General features: G+C 39.4%; 1 protein-coding gene and 1 long non-coding RNA gene across 7 annotated transcripts in view; one reads left to right on the forward strand and one right to left on the reverse strand.

The window, feature by feature from the left end:
- Nucleotides 1–5,232: 5,232 nt before the first annotated feature.
- Nucleotides 5,233–9,088, reverse strand: LOC144456966 (uncharacterized). Its single transcript, XR_013486213.1, has 2 exons — nt 8,551–9,088; nt 5,233–5,791 (listed from the first exon to the last, which is right to left on the reverse strand). It is a non-coding gene; the product is annotated as an uncharacterized LOC144456966 (long non-coding RNA).
- Nucleotides 9,089–9,385: 297 nt separating this feature from the next.
- The window catches only part of STAU2 (staufen double-stranded RNA binding protein 2), a 431,723-nt gene continuing 422,132 nt past the window's right edge, over nt 9,386–18,976 (forward strand). For all 6 annotated transcript variants that reach the window (XM_020971016.2, XM_020971017.2, XM_020971014.2 and 3 more), the window contains exon 1: nt 9,386–9,505. The gene's annotated coding sequence lies outside the window, so the exon portion shown is untranslated. The remainder of the gene's footprint in view (nt 9,506–18,976) is intronic.

Here is an 18,976-nt window from a genome sequence, read left to right on the forward strand (position 1 = left end):
CAAAGAGATCAAAGAAAAAGGAAAAGGAGCTATATGTACAAAAATATTTATAGCAGCTCTTTTTTTGTGGTAGCAAAGAATTGGTAAGTAAGGAGATGCCCATCAATTGGGGAATGGCTGAACAAGTTGTGGTATATGATTGTGATGGAATATTATTGTGCTATGAGAAATGATGAGCAGGATAGCTTCAGAAAAACCTAGGAAGACTTATATGAACTGATACAAAGTGAAGTGAGCAGAATCAGGAGAACATTGTATGTAACAGCAATATTGTAATGATGATCAACTGTGACAGACATAGCTACTCTGACGAATACAATGACCCAAAAATGCTGTCGACTGCCAAGGGAAAGAACTGATGAACTCTGAGTGCAAATCAAAGCGTACTTTTTAAACTTTATTTTCTTGCTTTTTTTGTGAAATGGCTAATGTTGAAATATGTTTTGCATATGTATAATTTATATCATATGGCTTGCCTTCTCAATGAGGGGGAGGAGGGGCTGGATGGAGGTAGAGAATTTGGAACTTAAAATTTAAAAAAAGAATGCTAAAAGTAAATAAGTAAATAACACATTTGAAGAGTGGGGAAAAAAAAAGAAAAAAATACGCATGTGCTCCCTTATTGAAATAGGGGATATAGGGTTACAAAAGATATGCTACTCTTGAGGCTGGAAGGGGGTATATACAAAGCATTGCTCTATGGATCCTCTGGAGTGCCACCATCACATGCCAGACATATAAATTCCCTCAGTGATGAATTGGCCTCCTAGACTCAATAGAATTGGGAGAGAATAAACAGGGTTCTATTAGTGGTAGCACCAATAGCAGCAAACATTAATTTCCCCTTCCCCAGTCTTGAGTAGTGGCAAAAAGTGGACAGCTCTGTAGAAAGTAGAGGACACCTTCTCAAGGGAATTCACTAATAGAGAGCAAAGACAGGCAGAATGGCTAAGATCTGGCTTTGTGGGTTATTTTTTTTTGTCAGAAAAGGATTTAAGGGTGATTATAAGTTTAGATGTATTCATTCAACAAGCATTTGTTTATTAGATATGATGGTAAAAAGGAGATTACAAAAAGAAAGGAAGAAATTTTGTGGAAAGTAGGAGGGTATAACATATACATAAGTAAATGTAAGTTAATTTGAGGAGGGAGAGAGTATTATATCTAGGGGATCTGGGAAATCTTCATGGAAGAGATGGCTTCCATTCTGGGCATTCAAGGAGATAAGAATTCTGAAAGGCAAAGATGAGGGAACATATTTCAAGTATGGAGAAAACTTGTTTGAATGAACAGGGCAGGAATTGTAATGTTAAGTTTGGGAAACAGATAATAGTACAATTTGGCTAGAAAATGTTTAAAATGTGAAACAAAGCTGAAAAAGTAGTTTGGAACCAGATTGTTAAGGACCTTAAGTGACAGGTTAAAAAGTTTGTATTTTAGGAACTGAAAATGAAATAAGATTGAATTTTTTGAAAAAGGAGTTTGTATTTTATCCTTGAGAAAATTAGGAGACCCTGAAGGTTTTGGGGGAAAAGTGTAATGGCCCGGCATATGATCTAGAAAAATTATCTAGTCTGCTTCTGTGAACCTAAATTGAAAAATGTCAACAGAAGGGTGATTAGGAATGATACAGAGACTTGAAACCATTCCATAGCAGGATCTATCAAAGGAATAGGGTTGTTCAACCTATGCTAGAGAAGACTCGCAGGAAAGGGCATAACAATATTCAAACATTTGAAGAGTTATGTTGTGGAAGAATGATTTCACTTGTTTGTTTGGCCCCAGAAGGCAAAACTAAGAGCAGGTGAACAGAGACAGACAAATTTCAGCTCCATCTAAGGACAAACTTTAACGAAGCTGTTTCTAAAACTGGCAATATTCCAAGGAAACACTGCATCAATGCTGTTGTAGAGAGGATGTCCTGACTCCCTTATTAACCACTCTCTTAGAATCAAGAGTTGGAAGGGACTTGAGAAGCCATTTAGCCCTGCCTGTACCTGACTAAAAATTCCTTTCACATCTCTTCAATCACTTAGACTTTCACAACTATTCCACTCAGACCTGTGCTGGAGCTGGCTCTGACAACTCATGAGAGCCCATTGTTAAATTGTTAAACTGTCAGTGTGAGCAGTTACACCTCAGAAATCAACCAACACTATAAAACAGGGCTTGACTGGTTATTTTGTTGATTGTCTATTATAGACTTAAGACATTAATGGGCCCTTTGACCCAGCAATAGTACTTCTAGGGCTATATCCCAAAGAGATCATAAAAAAATGGGAAAAGGACCCACATGTACAAAAATATTTATAGCAGCTCTTTTTATGGTGGCTAAGAATTGGAAACTGAGGGGATACTCATCAACTGGGGAATGGGTGAACAAGTTGTGGTATATGAATGGAATGGAATGCTATTGTGCTATAAGAAATGATGAACAGGCTGACTTCAGAAAAACCTGGAAAGACTTGTATGGACTGATGCTGTGTGAAGTGAGTAGAACCAGGAAAATGTTATACACAGTTATAGCCACATTGTGCAATGACTAACTTTGACAGACTCAACCCTTCTCAGAAATAGAAGGATCTAAGACATCTTCAAAGGTCTCATGATGGAAAATTCTATCCACATCCAAAGAAAGAACTATGGAGTTTGAATGCAGATCAAAGTATACTATTTGCTCTTTTTTTCCCTTCTGTTTTGTTTTTTTTCCTGTTTCTTGTGGTTCCTCCTTTGATTCCAATTATTCCTTACAACATGACTAATGTGAAAATATGCTTAATATGAATATATAAGTAGAGCCTATACCAGATTGCATGCCATCTTGGGGAGGGATAAGGAGAGACAGGGGAAGAAAATTTGAAACTCAAAATCTTAAGGAAGTAAATGTTGAAAATTAAAAATAAATAAATAGTTTAATTAAAAAAAGAAATTAATGGAGAAAATGTTAATGATACAGATTAAATTTAGAAGTGTGTTGTGGGTATTTTTTTTCAGAGGGCTGGTTGTTAAACATTTACCAGCACATTTCTGATTACTCTGCCCACAGTAAACAGAACAATGACTACTTGATTACCAGATTTAATAGTATTTTAAAAATCTTCATCCTTATTGACTTCCAGGCAGCAGTTGACAGCTGATTCTCTTTTCCTGCCTTCAGAAACACTATACACTCCTACCTCACTATCCATTCCTTTTGTCTCTCCTATTAAACATATTTTCACATTAGTGATGTTGTAAGTAAAAATTAGAACCAACAGGAGGAACCATCAGAAAGAGGAAACAAAACTCAACAGAAGAGAAAAAAATATATAGTTCTTTCTTTGGATATGGACAGCATTTTCCATCCCGAGGCCTCTGGAGATGTCTTAGATCCTTGTATTGCTGGGAAGGGTTAAGTTTATCAATATTAGTCATCACACAATGTGGCTGTTATTTTGTACAACGTTCTCTTGGTTCTGCTCACTTCACTCAGCATCAGACCATACAACCTGAAATCATGTTGATTTTCTGAAGTCAGTTCATCATTTCTTACAGCACAATAGTGTTCCATTACATTCATATACCACAACTTGCTCAGCCATTCCCCAATTGATGGGCATCCTCTCAATTTCCAATTCTTTGCCACCACAAAAAGAGCTGCTATGAATATTTTTGCACACGTGGGTCCTTTTCCCATTTGTATGATCTCTTTGGGATATAGCCCTAGAAGTGCTATTGCTGGGTCCAGGGGTATGCACATTTTTATAGCCCTTTGAGCATAATTCCAAATTGCTCTCCAAAATGATTGGATCATTTCACAACTCCACCAACAATGCATTAGTGTTCCAATTTTCCCACATCTTCTCCAACATTTATCATTTTCCTGTTTTGTCATGTTGGCCAGTCTGATTCCTTTTGTCTCTCCCAGGCTGCTCATCTTTTCCCCTAATCTTTAATATGATGTTTCTCAAAGATTCATCCTTTCTCCTTTCCCCTTCTACACTGTCTCCATAGTTAATCTCATTAACTACTGGGGTGACACATCTTATCTTTCTAGCCTAATCACTTACTACTCCCCACCCTCTAAGGTCCTACAAAGTAAGACTATTTCCTTTAAAGCAGGGGCCTCGAGGCCCTGGTTCCCCACCCCTGCCTTTAAAGCATACCCTGCCCTCTTCCTTGTTTTTTTTTTGTACCATTTTCTGTGCTTTCATCTCCTCTTCACCTTTGTAATTCTTTTTCTGTATGTGTGTCAAAACTTGTTTCTATTGGTGTGGGGAATTCCCAGTAAGGAAACTCCCTCTGCTGATGCATTAATATGTTTGTCTTCCTGTCAGCCTTTCAATATGAAAATCTTTGTCTTTGCCAATCCTATGGGTGTGTGAGATAAAAACTTAGAGAGCTGGGACCCATTTTAGAAATCTCTGCAGAAAAGAGAGTAAGACTGAAGCACAGACAAATTTGAAATGCTCAAATTTTTAATGGACATAATTTAAAAAATAGGACAATAGTATTTCTTTTAAAAAATACATTATTGCCTTTCATTTTTACATCACAACCCACTGTCCCTGAGCCCCAACCTCTCAACCTTTCCTTGCAACAAAGAAAAACAGTTAAGAAAAACTAACCAATTCAGCATCCTTGGTTGACAAAATATACAGTATTACACATTCATGGTCCTTCACATCTCTAATAAGAGGAAGGAGGTGTGTTTCATTATTCATTCTCTAGGACCAAGGTTGTTTTTTATAATTCATTAGTGTTTAACTGCTTTTTAGTGTTGTTAACGGTTCCATTGTGTGAATGAATGGATGGATGATAAAAAAACAAATTATTAATCACTATGCTGTGGATACAAATAGGAAGGAAACACAGTCCTTGCTTTCAAGGTACTTACATTCTAGTGAAAGGGACAACATGTATGGAAGGTTTCAGCTTTAAGTCATATGGAAAGGTCCCAGGGTCCTTAGGGTACAGCAGCAGAGCAGATGGTCATGTCTATTGTTTAATGTCATTTCCACTGATAAAATGATATCACTTTCTGAGGTTGAACCATTTGATGTTGCAAAAAAACTCTGGTGGGAGGAATTTTCTTTTCTGGGACTTAAGTAGTTGTGGCTTTAGCACCTCGAGGAGCAACTGCCAGGCTGCATCTGCACAGGGAATATTTTCTAGAATGATGGCTGTGGGCATTGTACTTGGAAGCATTGCTGTTCCGGTTATACAGAGAAATCAGCGAGCAAGACCCAGACATAATTTGAAACGTGCATTTATTAGCACCTGGCTGCAAGGGGTATGCACACCCAAATCAAGCAGCCCCGATCAGGGGCAGAGCTTAAGTTTATAAAGGCAGAGGCCACAGAGGAAACGGTCAGGGGTTGCATAAGCGGGAAGTTACAGAAGCCAAACAAGCGATTGGTTAATCCTGCCTTTGGGACCATATAAGGATCATGGAATAAGATTGGGGCAGGTATCTTTCTTGGCAGGTTTTCTAAGGCAGGAACTCCTACTTCCGTGAAGAAGGGCATACAAGGTGAAGGTCAGAAAACAAAATGGAGCTCAGCACATGGAGTTCAGTACTTCATTCCCAAGGTTCTTGGGCTGTCTTTGTTGGAGTATGAAGGGAGATAATGGTCCAGGTGGTGGTGGTGGTGGTTTGACTTGCCTGGTACATGTCCTGTCTCTCCCCCAAGGTGCTTTGTTGCCTCAGCTAGACTGGCCCAGTTGCCCTATGGGTGGCAGGTGGTTGACAGTTGATGGGGATGTCGGTATCTTTTCCACATTTCACAGGAATTTGCTCCCTAGATGATGACTTTGAGGGTAATAAACATATACCACAGAATATATATATATATATATACACACACACACACAAACACAAATATAAATACAATGTGTATATTATACTTGGTTATACTTTATTCAATGAATTACTATTTATTGTTTCTTATGGTACAGTGATATTTCACTACCTTACCATAATGTGTTAGGTATTTCCCATTCAAAGAGCACTCAGTTTATTTCTAGATTTTTATTACTACAAAGTGTTGCTATGATTATTTTGGTAAATGTGGGTATATTGTGGCATATTTATGTCATTGACTTCCTTAGGATATACACCCAGTAGAGGATTAAAGTTCAGTGACTTTCCTTAAATAATTCCTTATTTTCCAGAAAGTATAGCTCAATTCATGGCTTCATTAAGAGTGTGCTACCAATTTTCTTTTTTTCTTTATTAAAAATATACTTTTGTTTTAAAATATTGATGTCTAAATATAAAACAAATTACTTTTGCTACAAATTAAAAAACAAACAAAAAAGCAACAACCCTAGTTTCCAGTTCCTATAGTTACAAGATTATGTAGGTTCTGGAACAAAGTGGCAGAACAACAAAACAAAACTGGTTAGTCAGCTATCATTTAAGTACCTACCATGTGCCAGGTACTGTGCTAAGCACCGTGGATACAAAGAAAGGCAAAAGACAGTCCCTGCTCTCAAGGAGCTCACTGTCTAATGGGAGGAAGGAAATGTGCAAACAACTTTGTACAGGATAAATTGAGGCAAGTCTCAGAAGGAAAGAACTAAGATTAAAGAAAACTGGGAAAGGCTTCTTTAGCTGAGACTTTAAAGAAAGCCAGGGAAGTCAGGAGGTAGGAACAAGGGAGAAGAGTGTTTCCAGCCATTGGAGACAGCCAATGAAAATGCTCAGGAGTCAGGATATGGTGTCAAATGTGAGGAACAGAAAGGAGGTCAGGGGTCTCAAGGTCATTATGAGAATGGGGAGAGGAATAAGGTGTAAGAAGACTGGAATGGTAGGAAGAGGCCAGGTTAGGAAAGACTTTGAAAGGAAGATTTTTATATTTAATCCTTGAGGTAATAGGGGGCCACTAAAGTTTATTATAGGGTGATGGTAAATGTTTAACAACTGGTTCTCCAGGGAAAAAATAGTGCACATGACATACTTCTAAGTTTAACATTTTCTCCATCATTTCCTTAAATCTAGACAATCATCAAAACAGTAAACCAATCCCTATTTGTTATGTTTGTCCATTTCTAAAGTGTAAATGCTGCATTGAAAATTTAATAATCAAGATAATTGAGAGTTGCCCAAGCCAGTTCCAGCAAATTATTGTGTAAACTGGTTGGAAGATCATTTTAACAAATGAGTGGAGCATGGATTGGAGTGGGGATAGACTTGAGGCAGGGAGGCACACCTGAATACTACTGCAATAGTCTCATCTTTAGTTGTTCAGGGCCTGCACATAAAATAAGTGTTTTTATCTGGTGTTTAAATTGAAAGATTAGCCACGATTTCAAACTTAGGTGTATATTTTGGAAAATGCTCAGATTGACTGTAGGAGAGAAGGCAGCTAGGTGGCATAATGGAGAGGGTCAGGAATACTCATCATCCTGAGTTCAAATCTGGCCTCAGACACTACCTGTGTGACCCTGGGCAAGTTACTTAACCCTGTTTGCTTCAGTTTCCTCATCTGAAAAATGAGCTGGAAAAGATGACAAACCACCCCAGAATCTTTGCCAAGAAAACCCCAAATGGGGTCACCAAGACTCCTACCCAACTGAAAAACTGAACATAGGAAAGAAAGGGCTGTTTTTAATGGTATCTTCTTATTTAAAATAAGTTTTCATGGATTTTTAAAATATGGCCTAAATTTCCCTCTGTATTTCCTCTCCTCTCCTTCCCAGAAAGCTATCCTACATAACAAAGAATTTTTTAAAAAGAAAATGAGGAAAAGAAAATCTGTCAGCAAATCTAATCATATTCGATGTTCCAGGTACATGGACCTCCTCCCTACAAAAGGGTTGGCTGATATGTGTGGAAAGACAGTGTTATATGTAATGTAACTTGATTCAAACATGCCTAATATAATTTTTTTTCTTGACATTTACCTGAACAAGGAGCAACAGACTATACTGGATTTAGGTTACAAAATGTGAGTGTGTGTGTGTGTGTGTGTGTGTGTGTGTGTGTGACAGAGGGGGAAGGTGTCAACCTACTTACCACTCAATCCCATCCCAATCTTTTCACCCCACTTTAAGTAAAGTCAAGAAACATTTTTAAAGTGCCACTTTGGAATACAAATGCAAGCAAAAAGACAGTCCCTGCCCTCAAGGTGCAGACATAAACTGATAGGGCTTGCCGGGACAGGGAAGAGAGGACAGAGCCCTGGATCTCTCTCTCTTTCCTCTAATTAATTTCTTCTCAGAGTTTTGGCTGGAATGCCTGCAGTCTTCACTCTCTGCTGAAATATTTTATTCCTATTCCAAAGCCAATAAGAACAAGAAGCATTTGTTAAGCACCCGCCGTGTGTCGGGCTCCGAGCTAGGTTCCAACTAGCACAATTTGTTATTCAAGCCCCAGGGCATGACGAAGTCCCTCAGCCAATCAGAACAGACTTCCTGTATTCTCACATGCTAAATGTGGCCGAAATGGGGGCAAGCCGTCTTACCCGTTGCGTTTAAGTGGGGCTAGGGAAGGTAATGGTCTGGGCTGCCCCCTCCCCCTTTGCAAAGCAGAAGCCCAAATATGGAATGAATCTTTTAAGAACAAACCTAGGAGACCTTCCAAGAATTTCTGGTTTGCTCCCTGAAAGCCAAACAGGTATCTCGTTGTCCGGACAGGATGCCCCAATTCCGGGATAGCCTCATGTCACCTCCCGCCTCCAGAACCGGGGGGTGGGTGTGTGTGAAAGTTTCCTTCTTCCTCCCTCCGGACCTGGGAGGGTGCAGGGAACAGTGAAGCCCAGCCCGGCGCCCGGCGGGGTGCCCCGGGGCTCCCGGCTAGGGCACGGGCACATCTAACCGTACTGAGCAATGGCAAGAACCTGCGAAAGAAAGGGTGGCGTGTGCCTTCCGCGCGCCAGTCTTCCGGCAAACACAAGTCACGCACGCCTCCAGGGAGCCGGGTCCAGAGATCGGGGCCGCGAGCGCGGCGCTCCTGAGCCTGCCTCGCCAAGGCAAAGGCAGCCCTCCAGCGGCGACTGCAGCCCGGGTACCTAGGGAGCCCGCAAGCTGGGGATTCCGCGGCGACCGCCAGGTGGCGCGCGAAGCCCCGTGAACAATGGCCGAATTCCCCCTTCCAGCCCCACCACACCGGTCCCCGTCCGCCCCAACCATCCAGAATCGACCATTTGAGCTAGCAGAAATGGGGGCGGGGGGAACTGGAGCGTGGCGCGCGCGCGGGGGGGAAGGGAGGGGCCGCGCGTACGCCTAGGCCCGCCGCGTTCTACAGGGTTCGTCGCGCCGGCACGCGGCCAGACTCGCGCGCTGGTGGATGGGGGAGGGGGGTAGGCGGTTGGGCCGGGAGGGGGCGTGCGGTTGGGAGGGTGGCGCGGGCCCGGGCGGGAGAGGAGGGAGGGAGAGGGAGGGAGCAAAAAGGGAAGGAGGAGAAAGGGGGGGAGGGAAAGCGGGAGTGGTTGAAGCCGGCGGCGGCGGCGGCCGAGCTGGGTCAGTTCTCTTTAGTGTTTGCCAATGTTGGAGGTGTCTCCAAACTATCTCCGGGAAGAAGGTAAATTCTCCCCCCGGGAGAGCACCCGGAACCACCCCCGACCTCGGCGTCAGCCCCGGCCGCTCGGGAGGCAGAGGGCGCTGGGGAGCCGCCGCTGAGCGGCGCGGGTGGGGCGCGAGGGCTCACCTCGAGCGCAGCCCCCGCGTAGGCCCCCCCATTCCGGAGCGGGCGGAGAGGGGTTGAGAGGGTGCGCAAGGTGGGGGAGGGGCGAGGTACGCGCGCGCAGGGGTGTGTGTGAGCGTGTGGCGGGCTGGGCTGAAAACCAACAGAACGGGGTGGGGTGTGTGCGGGGGGGGGCGGTTATGGGGGGAGACGTCGGGCTGGAGGAGAATGAATGGGCGGGGAGGGGGTGAGGGACAGGTGTCTTGGAGGGGGAGGGGCGAGTGATTGGGAATGGAGAAGGGAAGTGAGGAGGGGACCCGCCTCCTCCGGGCTTGGTTGGGATACAAAGCTGGAGAGGTAGGGGAGGTGGCCCACCAGGTCTTGGGGGAGGGGCTCTAGGATTAGGTGAGATAAAACATTTATTAGGCGCTAACTGGGTGCGGGAGGCTGATGGAGTAGGCAGTGGTGTGTGTCTCTCACTGTGTGTCTGTCTGTCTCTGTAGGGGCGTGGGGCTGGTGTGGAGACCAGAGCTGACTGGGAGGCTTCAAGAGCAGGGCAGTGGGGAGCCAGGGCACAGGGGGAAGAAAGGACCCCTGCGGAGAGGTTGGAAGCCCTGCCAGGAAGAATGAAATCAAGGTGGCAAACAAAACCTCGTAGGGGACTAGGTGGGGTTCGGGGTTGATTTGAGTGTCAGGAGGTCGAATTTGGGCCGGGGGCGGGGTGGGGGGGTGGGTGGTGGTGGCTGCTAGCTTCTTAGGGAAGGGAGAACGGGTCGTGTCTTTGGAGCTGTAGAGGAAAGAAAATAGCTGGTGACAGTAGCAGTGTAATTGGGAGGAAGCATTTCTGTGGTGGGTTTTTTTTTTTTCAATTAAACAGATACAGTTGGCCACCATTGACTTTGCCGGGGCAATAAAAGAGTTGAGTAAGCTGACGAAGACCTGTTTCAGAATGAGCAGTTTTAGAGAAGGGAGTTAGTATGTCATCTCCGAAAAGGAAGGTTGGAGCTGCACCGAGTTACAGAATGAACTGGTGGCAAGTCGAGAAACTTGAGTGAGGAAGGAGCAAAGAATGACTTCCAGTTGGGGTAGGGGGGTTAAGGGATTTTAGTAATATGAGTGGTCCCTCCTCATATTACAGAGCTCTTTGGATCCAGTAGAAGATAGAGATGGATCTTATTACCTTCTTCAGTCATGGTTGAAAACTTCATTATTCATTAATTGTGTTCAAAATTGTAGTAAACTCTTATTGAGTGATTTTGCTGATTCCTCATAAGTTTCAAGATAGGATGTATGCCTAATATGTATTTGTGGTGGGAGGAGTAATATTAATCTACTAGGGAAAAATATTCCATTACATTTTTAGATTTTTATACTCTTCAAATAAAGAACTATGAATCCTAAGTTTCAGCGTCAGTTTATTAAAAGTCAATATTTTGCATGTGTTTGATAATATTTATATCACTCTGACTAGAGACAACTTGAATTTGTAGATTTGCTTTGTTTTGTACCAGGTCTGTATTAAATTTGTGAAGCAGTTTTTGTGTGTTTTTTCTGATGTGGTTCACTTAGTTCACCGCTGCCACTTTTTGCTAAGTCAAGCTTAAGTTATTTGCTTTTTAGTGATTTTTGGTTGGATATGGCCAATATTTCCCCACTGTTCATAAGTTTTTATTAAGAGCCTTACACTTAGGAAACCTTCAGTGTGATTCTAGTATGTACTTAACTTCATTGTACACTTCAAATAGAACAAAACTGCATAATGTTTTAGTTTTAGTATCAGTTGACAGTTGTGTCAACTTTGAAGTTATTTTTCTTTTTACTAAAGAGAAATTAAGCTGAAAAATAACGGTTTAGTGGTCTTATCCTCAGAATTAGAATACTTGTATTATACTATAGATTTCAAATATTGATAGGTTTGGCTTAACCTTCCTTAAGCTGAGAATGAAAGGATTTAAAAAAAAATAACGATCCTTTATTGCTTATGTATTAAAGTGAGATAGCATGGCTTATTTAGTCTAATGACAGAATGAAGTCTAGCCGCTAGACTTTCTGGGCCTTCCTTCCACTCTGGTTGTGCTTTCCTCATCTCTTTCTAATCTTTCCTATCTTCTTTCCTAATCTAGAACAGTGGAATGTTTAAGAGTTAGAGAACCTGAATTCTAATCCTGGCCCTACAATTTACTATCTACTTGATGGGTGGGTCATTAAACCTCCCTGAACCCGAAGTTCGCTGTCTGTAAAATGAGGAAGTTGAACTAGATGCGTTTTAAGGCCTTTCCAGATCTAAATCCATGATTTATAATTGTTTATTTCTGGTGCTGAGGTTTTAATTCAGTTAAAATAGACTGGACAGAGGACAGAAATGGCAATCCTAAATAATAGGAAATAGCTTGAAATTAGGTCACGCTACAAAGTTTATTTAGATGTATAAAGTTCTAAAATCATATGCAGATGGGCTGATGTCCCTCTTTTCATATCTTGAATACAACTCTCAGTAAAATGCTAGTTAGTAACAGTGTACAAAACTTCTTGTGTCAACATTGAACTTATCTATGGTTAAGTTTTCACATCTTTAAAATTATACAGTGGCAGCTTGTTATTTAAATGTTATCAGGCCCTGTATGTTTAGCCTAGTGAAAGGTGGGAAGCCTGTAGTTGAAGCCTTCTTGGTACTTTATATTGGAAGGGGACCTACTGTGTTTATTACACAATTTCACATACTTTATCAAATACTTGGAGATCTATTTTATTCATATCAAAGATTTATATTTGTATGAAAGTACATTGTTGACATTTACTTTTTTCAATACTTTTAAATCCTGAAAACAAAAACAAAGACAAAACATGAAGTCTTGTTAAAGGACTGTATGACTTTTAGAAAGACAACTTCGCGTTCGTTGTTGTTGAGTGGTGTGACACTATTTGTGATCCCATTTGAGGTTTTCTTCGAAGAGATACTGGAATGGTTTGCCATTTCCTTTTCCAGCTCATTTTACAGATGAAGAAACTGAGGCAAACAGGGTTAAATGACTAAATTGACTCATACAGCTAAGTAAGTGTGTCAGGCCATATTTGAACTCACATCTTCCTGACTCCAGGCCAGGTGCACTCTCCAATGCATCATCTAGCTGCCCTCGTATTCATTAATATAGTGCTCTAACTTAGTGTAGCACTTCATGATCTGATAGTAAGGATTGTAAAGATTTTGCTTTGTCTGAATGACAATTACATGTTAATTGTGAGAGGGATATTAATATAATTTTTGGAATGCTAGTGGCAATATATTTTAGAAGACATTTAATTATGGGAAGATTTCAATACATGGAGATCAAAGTTAGGTGGAAAACCAGGCTTCTACAATTTGTAATATTTTCTCTCAAAAAGAGTAGTTTAATATCAGTGCCTTGTTGAATGGTACTGCTGAGCATTTTGGGACACAGCTAGATTTCTTGAAGTGTCAAGTATGAAAGACTTATCTAGATGGCAGCTTTTTTTGGGAGAGATGAAAGGAGATAAAATAGTAGGTGGTATAAGATTGTTGGAAAATTACATTTATATTCCTTATTTTAATAGGTTAAAATACTGAATTGTAGATTTGGACATGATTTTAAAGAATGCCCTGAAACTAACTCCATGGCTATATTTTTCAATGTTTTAGCTAACCTTATTTTGTATTTATAAAAATAGTTGGTATGAATTTAAATTCTTATAGATAAGTGTGTTAAGCTTATAACTATAATTATGTATAATAGAATAGCTTATACTAAGTATTGTCTAGTCATCTCAAAAAGTGCCCTGGAAATTGTGTAGTTGAAGCCACATTTTCACAGATCTTCAGTTTGTAATTGCATAAGGGTGAAATTACAGAACAATTTAGAATTACATGGCCTGTTTTTAGTGAAGAGAATGTGTAATTTTTGTTAATTCAGAATACTCTTATCTGTTTCGGGATTTTGAAGACTTTCTGTTAAATTTTTGCTATAAAACCTCTTTTCCTGATATTTAAATAGATATCAGCAGAGTTATAGGATAAAGAGCCCATAAAACAAAACTTTTTAAAAAGCTAAAAAAAAATCCCAACTGATTCTCAAATGATACTTGCTGTGATCTCATAGCATAGTTGATGGAATACTGGGTTTTGAGGCAAGGAGACTTGGTTTCACATCTTACCTGTGATACTTATCCACGCGACTATGGCTAAGTCACTTATATCACTGAGGGAAAGTAATATTATATATGAGAAGCAATGTATAGTAGTGGTGTTCTTTTAGTCAACTCTAACAAGTTGGAGAGAAGATGATAACCTTCAGGTTACGGGATTTTTCTATAGTAATGAAATCGCAGGTATGATTCCTTATAATGTGTATCATTTATATATACACATGTACATGCTTTGTTAATATTGTATATGACTAGTATTATGTAGTTGTTAATTGTTTTCCATGTGTTGTTCCCACTGAGCTTTGATCTCAGGATGCCAGTAAGTCTCAACCTATATATTTCCCTGTGTACGTAGATATATGTATATACTAATATACATTTGTGCAAGTCTACCCATGATACATATTGGCTGTGTGGCTGAGCAATTCATTTCACCTCTCAATTCTGTCAAAGCAACTCAGACTAAGTTCCAGATCAAGTGTCTATCTGCACTGGTATAGTTTCCTCACTTAGGAATTCCCTACACTGCTAAAATCATAGGCCATATGTGTATGTGTATATGTATGTATATGTTGATATTTACATGCATATGTGTATACAATACAGTATATGTGTTAGAAAATGTATACATGTATATTCATATATATTATACATATGCATATGTATGTGTAAGCACACACATACCACAGTATAGTAAGTGAATAGAGAGATGACCTTGGAGTCATGAAGACTGGGTTCTGTGCTTGATGCATATGGTATACTGGCTTTGTAACCCTTGAATACATTATTTAACCTCTAAGTACCCCTGTCAACTCTGAGACAGTAAGTTGTAGAGCAGGTTCCTGTCTGCATTGGCAGTGTTTCCTCACTGTGAATTCTATATTGAGTAACTCATAAGTCTCGTTCATATGTATATGTATATGTATATGTATATGTATATGTATATGTATATGTATATGTATATGTATATATGTATATGTATATGTATATGTATATGTATATGTATATGTGAATATATACATACATATAAAGCTAAGTTATGGTAATATTTCTTTTACTTCAGGGTTGTGAAGATCAAATTAAGTGATGTGTATAAAGTGCTTTATAAATGTCAGCTATTATTCAATGAATGCTTGATAAGTGATGTTTATTGATTGATTAATAGCCCAAAGCTGTGAAAAAGCATTGTGCCTTAAAACATAGGGTACATAAATCATAATAAACTATTTTTAATGGCTCAATGAATAAGCATTTATTAAATACTATGTGCCAGGCATTGTGCTAAATATTTCAGATGCAACAACGAAAGTGAAACAGTCCTTGCCTTTTAGGTGCTTACATTCTAAGTAGGGGAGATGTGTACATGTACCTATATAGGCACATACATATGAGCTGCCCCCCCGTGTGTGTGTATACAAGTATACAATACACATATATAATGTGTACACACACATACAACATATACCATATATGCCTATATGTGTACACATAGACATAAAATTATGTACATAATATGTACAAAATATAAAGTAGTTTTGTGAAAGGAGCACAGTAACAGCTGGGGGATTGGAAAAGGCATCATCTAGAAGGTGGTGACTGAGCTGAATGTTAAAGGAAACTAGGGATTCCCAGAGGGGTGAGTGTATTCGAGGCAAGGGGACCTTGTGTAGGAAGGCGCAGGGAGGCTGATATGGAGCATGCTTTTTGTGGAACAGTAAATAAGCCAATATGGCTTAGTTGTGGAGTTCATAGAGAGCAGTAATGTATACGAAACCTGGAAAGAGAAAGGAAAGAGTCAAATTGTGAAGAGACATAAATGCCACATGAAATGTTATGAAGGTAGAAACAAGATTTGGCAGAGGGTGTCAAAATTTATAGAATGCTTCATGAATTTGTGTGAGACTGCAGAGCTGAGGAAGGTGCCATTGTTGTAAACCTGAGTGACTTGCAAAAAGATGCTGACCCTAACAGTAATAGGGAAGTTTGGAAAAGGGATGGGGTTGGGAGGGAAAGATAATAAGTTCTGTATTGGCTATGTTGAATTTTAGATGCCTACAGGACATTAAATTGGAAATATCCAATAAGCAGATTGTGATGTAGGACTAGAGCTAAGGAGAGAGACTAGGGCTATATATATTTAGATACCTATGGGAGCTGATGAGGTCACCAAGTGAGAATGTAGAAAGCAAAACCTTGGTGTATACCCAGAATTAGTGGGCATGAAGATGATAATTTTTCAGCTTTCAAATTTTTGATCACATATGCATGGATATATACATATATGCAGATATGTGTACATATCCATGCACACATGCAGATATATGTGTACACACATGCATTCATACAGATATATGTACATATCTATTCATATATACATACATGCATGAGCTTTTTTTGGATTTTTATGCATAAGCTTTTTATATACCTGAATATATGTATATGTTTGTATATCTTCATATGTATATGTATATGAATATGCACAAGCGTGTATGTATGTGTGTATATATATATGTATGTGTGTGTGTGTGTATGTATGTGTGTGTACTTGTTTATTTGTTGAACTTTTACAAATGGCAATATTCCAGCCTCATTGTGATATGATGAAATCTTTTTGTGATCAACTAGTCCAGCTACCTAATTTTACAAAAGCAGGAATCTGAGACCTAGAGAGGCCCGTAGCTTGTTAGTGAAAAACAAGACTAGAATGCTACGGAAACAGCATCTTTGACCACAGGTTTACATGGATGAGGTATGATGCTGTAGTAAGTGTAGTGCTGGACTTGGGCTCAGGAAAATCTAGGTCCATTTCTGCCTTTTCTAGTGAAAAGTTGTGTGATGATGGACAAGTCACATAATCTGTCAGCATCATTTTCTTTATCTTTGTAATGAGGGTAAAAATACCTGTAGTACCTAACTGGTTTATAAAGTTCAAGTGAGATAATCCATGTAAAGAACTTGCCACATTTTAAAGTGTGTTACAAATGCCAATTTTTCATTGACTTTAATGTTAAGTAAATAGAAAATCTCAAGCAAAGTTATGGTAACAGATGAAAAAGTTATAGTTCCTAAATAAAATAGGGAATGAAACCTAAGGAAAGTAAACAGAAAAACTTGTGATACTGTTGACTACTGCATCCTTCATGCTCTGTCTTCCTCCAGCTTCTGGTTTTCCTACTTGTTTGACTTCTCCATTTCAGCCTCCTTTGTCAGTTCAGCATCTGTCTTCTGTCTTCTGCTTCTGAAGCATAGGCTTATCCCAAATGCTCTTTTTCTCCATATTCTCCCTTGGTGATTTCATCAGCTCCCATGAGTGCAATTATCATCTGTACTCAGATGACACCATATCTATCTATATCCAGCCCAGGGGCACAGGGGAGTTAAGTGACAAACCCAAGGTCACATAACTAGCTTGTGGGAGAACTCAGACCAGATCTCAGTCCCTTGATACTGAGTATAGCACTCTTTTCACATCTTTTCGTTTTCTCCCAATTATTTCAGGACATTTTGTGGAAATTTCAAAATTGTTACTTGTATTGAGGATAATAATGGGGAAACACATATTAAAGACCCCATCATCCCAGAAAAAATAGTGACAAAAATGGTTTTTTAAGTATATATTTCAAGAATTTGTTGTGTGGGAAAATATTTGACATGAAAATACTAACTCTTTGTAAAACTAAAGACTTTATTGGGCCTAATCCACTAAGAAAATTGATAGTACGTTTAGAGCTTGGTTTATGCTGAAAGTATAACAGAATCAGAATTTAGAATTGAAAAGGACTTTAGAAGTCATTTGGGAGCAGCCCTTAAATTTTTTTAGATTTATAATTTTGTCCAAGGACATATATTAACAGTGTTCACTATCAGTTGAAGGACACTGGTGAATTGGACTCCATTAATTTGTTTTCACTTTCAAGTAGCTTGAAGATTAGGTAATAGTCTGGTTAATATAATTTTAACATCCTTTGGACATAATCTGATGGGTATAAGTGACTAACCCTTGCCATAGATTTCAACACAGCTTAAAAAAGATAGTGAGTGCTAGACACACTCGTAGGAGTATTTTTTGGAGGGGGGACCAGACCTATGATTTCATTGGTAAAATGAACTTCTTGGAAGGAAAGTTGAAAGGGAACCAAGGCATCTCAGTACCTTCTCTGCAGTTTATAGTCTTAGAGCTTTCTTAGGGGGCCCTAAGTAGTTCCATGACTTGTCTGGGATCATCTATGAAATACTGAGGCAGGATTTGAACTGAGGTCTTCCTGCCTCCAAGACTAGCTCTTTATTACATCTAATTAATGGCAGGAGAATGTCTGGAGTTGGTGGTATGTATAAGTTTTGGAGTAGGAATAAGTTGAGAGGTTATTAGTTTATAATCCCAAAGCTGAGGGTTCTGTGGGTTTTGTGTTATTTTTAATATTAAGATATTAAATTAAGATATAACCTGCTGGCTTTGTTGATGTGCTCAGAATTTGTGTACTTGAGAACTATCTTAAGAAGATAGATGCTAGAGATAGATGAAATTTATTTTGTTGTTATAAAAATTGCAAAACAATTTTATCAGTGAGTGACAACAGATATTACCTCTTCTGGGACACTGTACAGGGCTGCAAGGATGTGCTCTCCTGCTGTATCATATGATGCACTATACTCCCTGAATATAAAGCAATCATATGTTTTAGGGCTTGGCATTTCTCCAAAAGTCCTTTCTAAACAAACAGGACATTGTATTGCAGCCACGTGTTAAACAAGATAATTTTTGTTTCTCCTTATTAAGACTGCAAATTGAGGGAAGAACAAATTTTTATTATTTTCCTTTTTCTCATTTGAGGAAATAAAAAAATTCAGATGGTTGCAAGGATTGTCACTAAGTAAGAAAGATCTATATCCTTTCCAATGGTGACAATGCATTAATGTGAAGAAGACAGCTCTCCTAATGATCTTTGTATTAGAATCATCTGATACAGCAATCTTTCCTACATGAAATCCTTCTAACAAAAGTTGAGTTCTTTTATTCTAACAAGAAATTTAAAAAAAATCTCTTTACTAGTTAGAGTCATGATTTTTTCAATGATAACGTATACCAGGTATGTGTAGAGGACTATGGATGTTGCTTTGCACCTGGCTTTTTGCACATTTATTGCAAGCCTTCAAAGCTATGATTGAATTAGAACTATAATTCCTGTTGATAAAGAGGACATGTAAGAC

The sequence above is a fragment of the Phascolarctos cinereus genome, unplaced genomic scaffold (genome assembly GCF_003287225.1).
Source record: "Phascolarctos cinereus isolate Bilbo 61053 unplaced genomic scaffold, phaCin_HiC Scaffold_4;HRSCAF=312, whole genome shotgun sequence".
In the NCBI taxonomy this organism is placed as follows: domain Eukaryota; kingdom Metazoa; phylum Chordata; class Mammalia; order Diprotodontia; family Phascolarctidae; genus Phascolarctos; species Phascolarctos cinereus.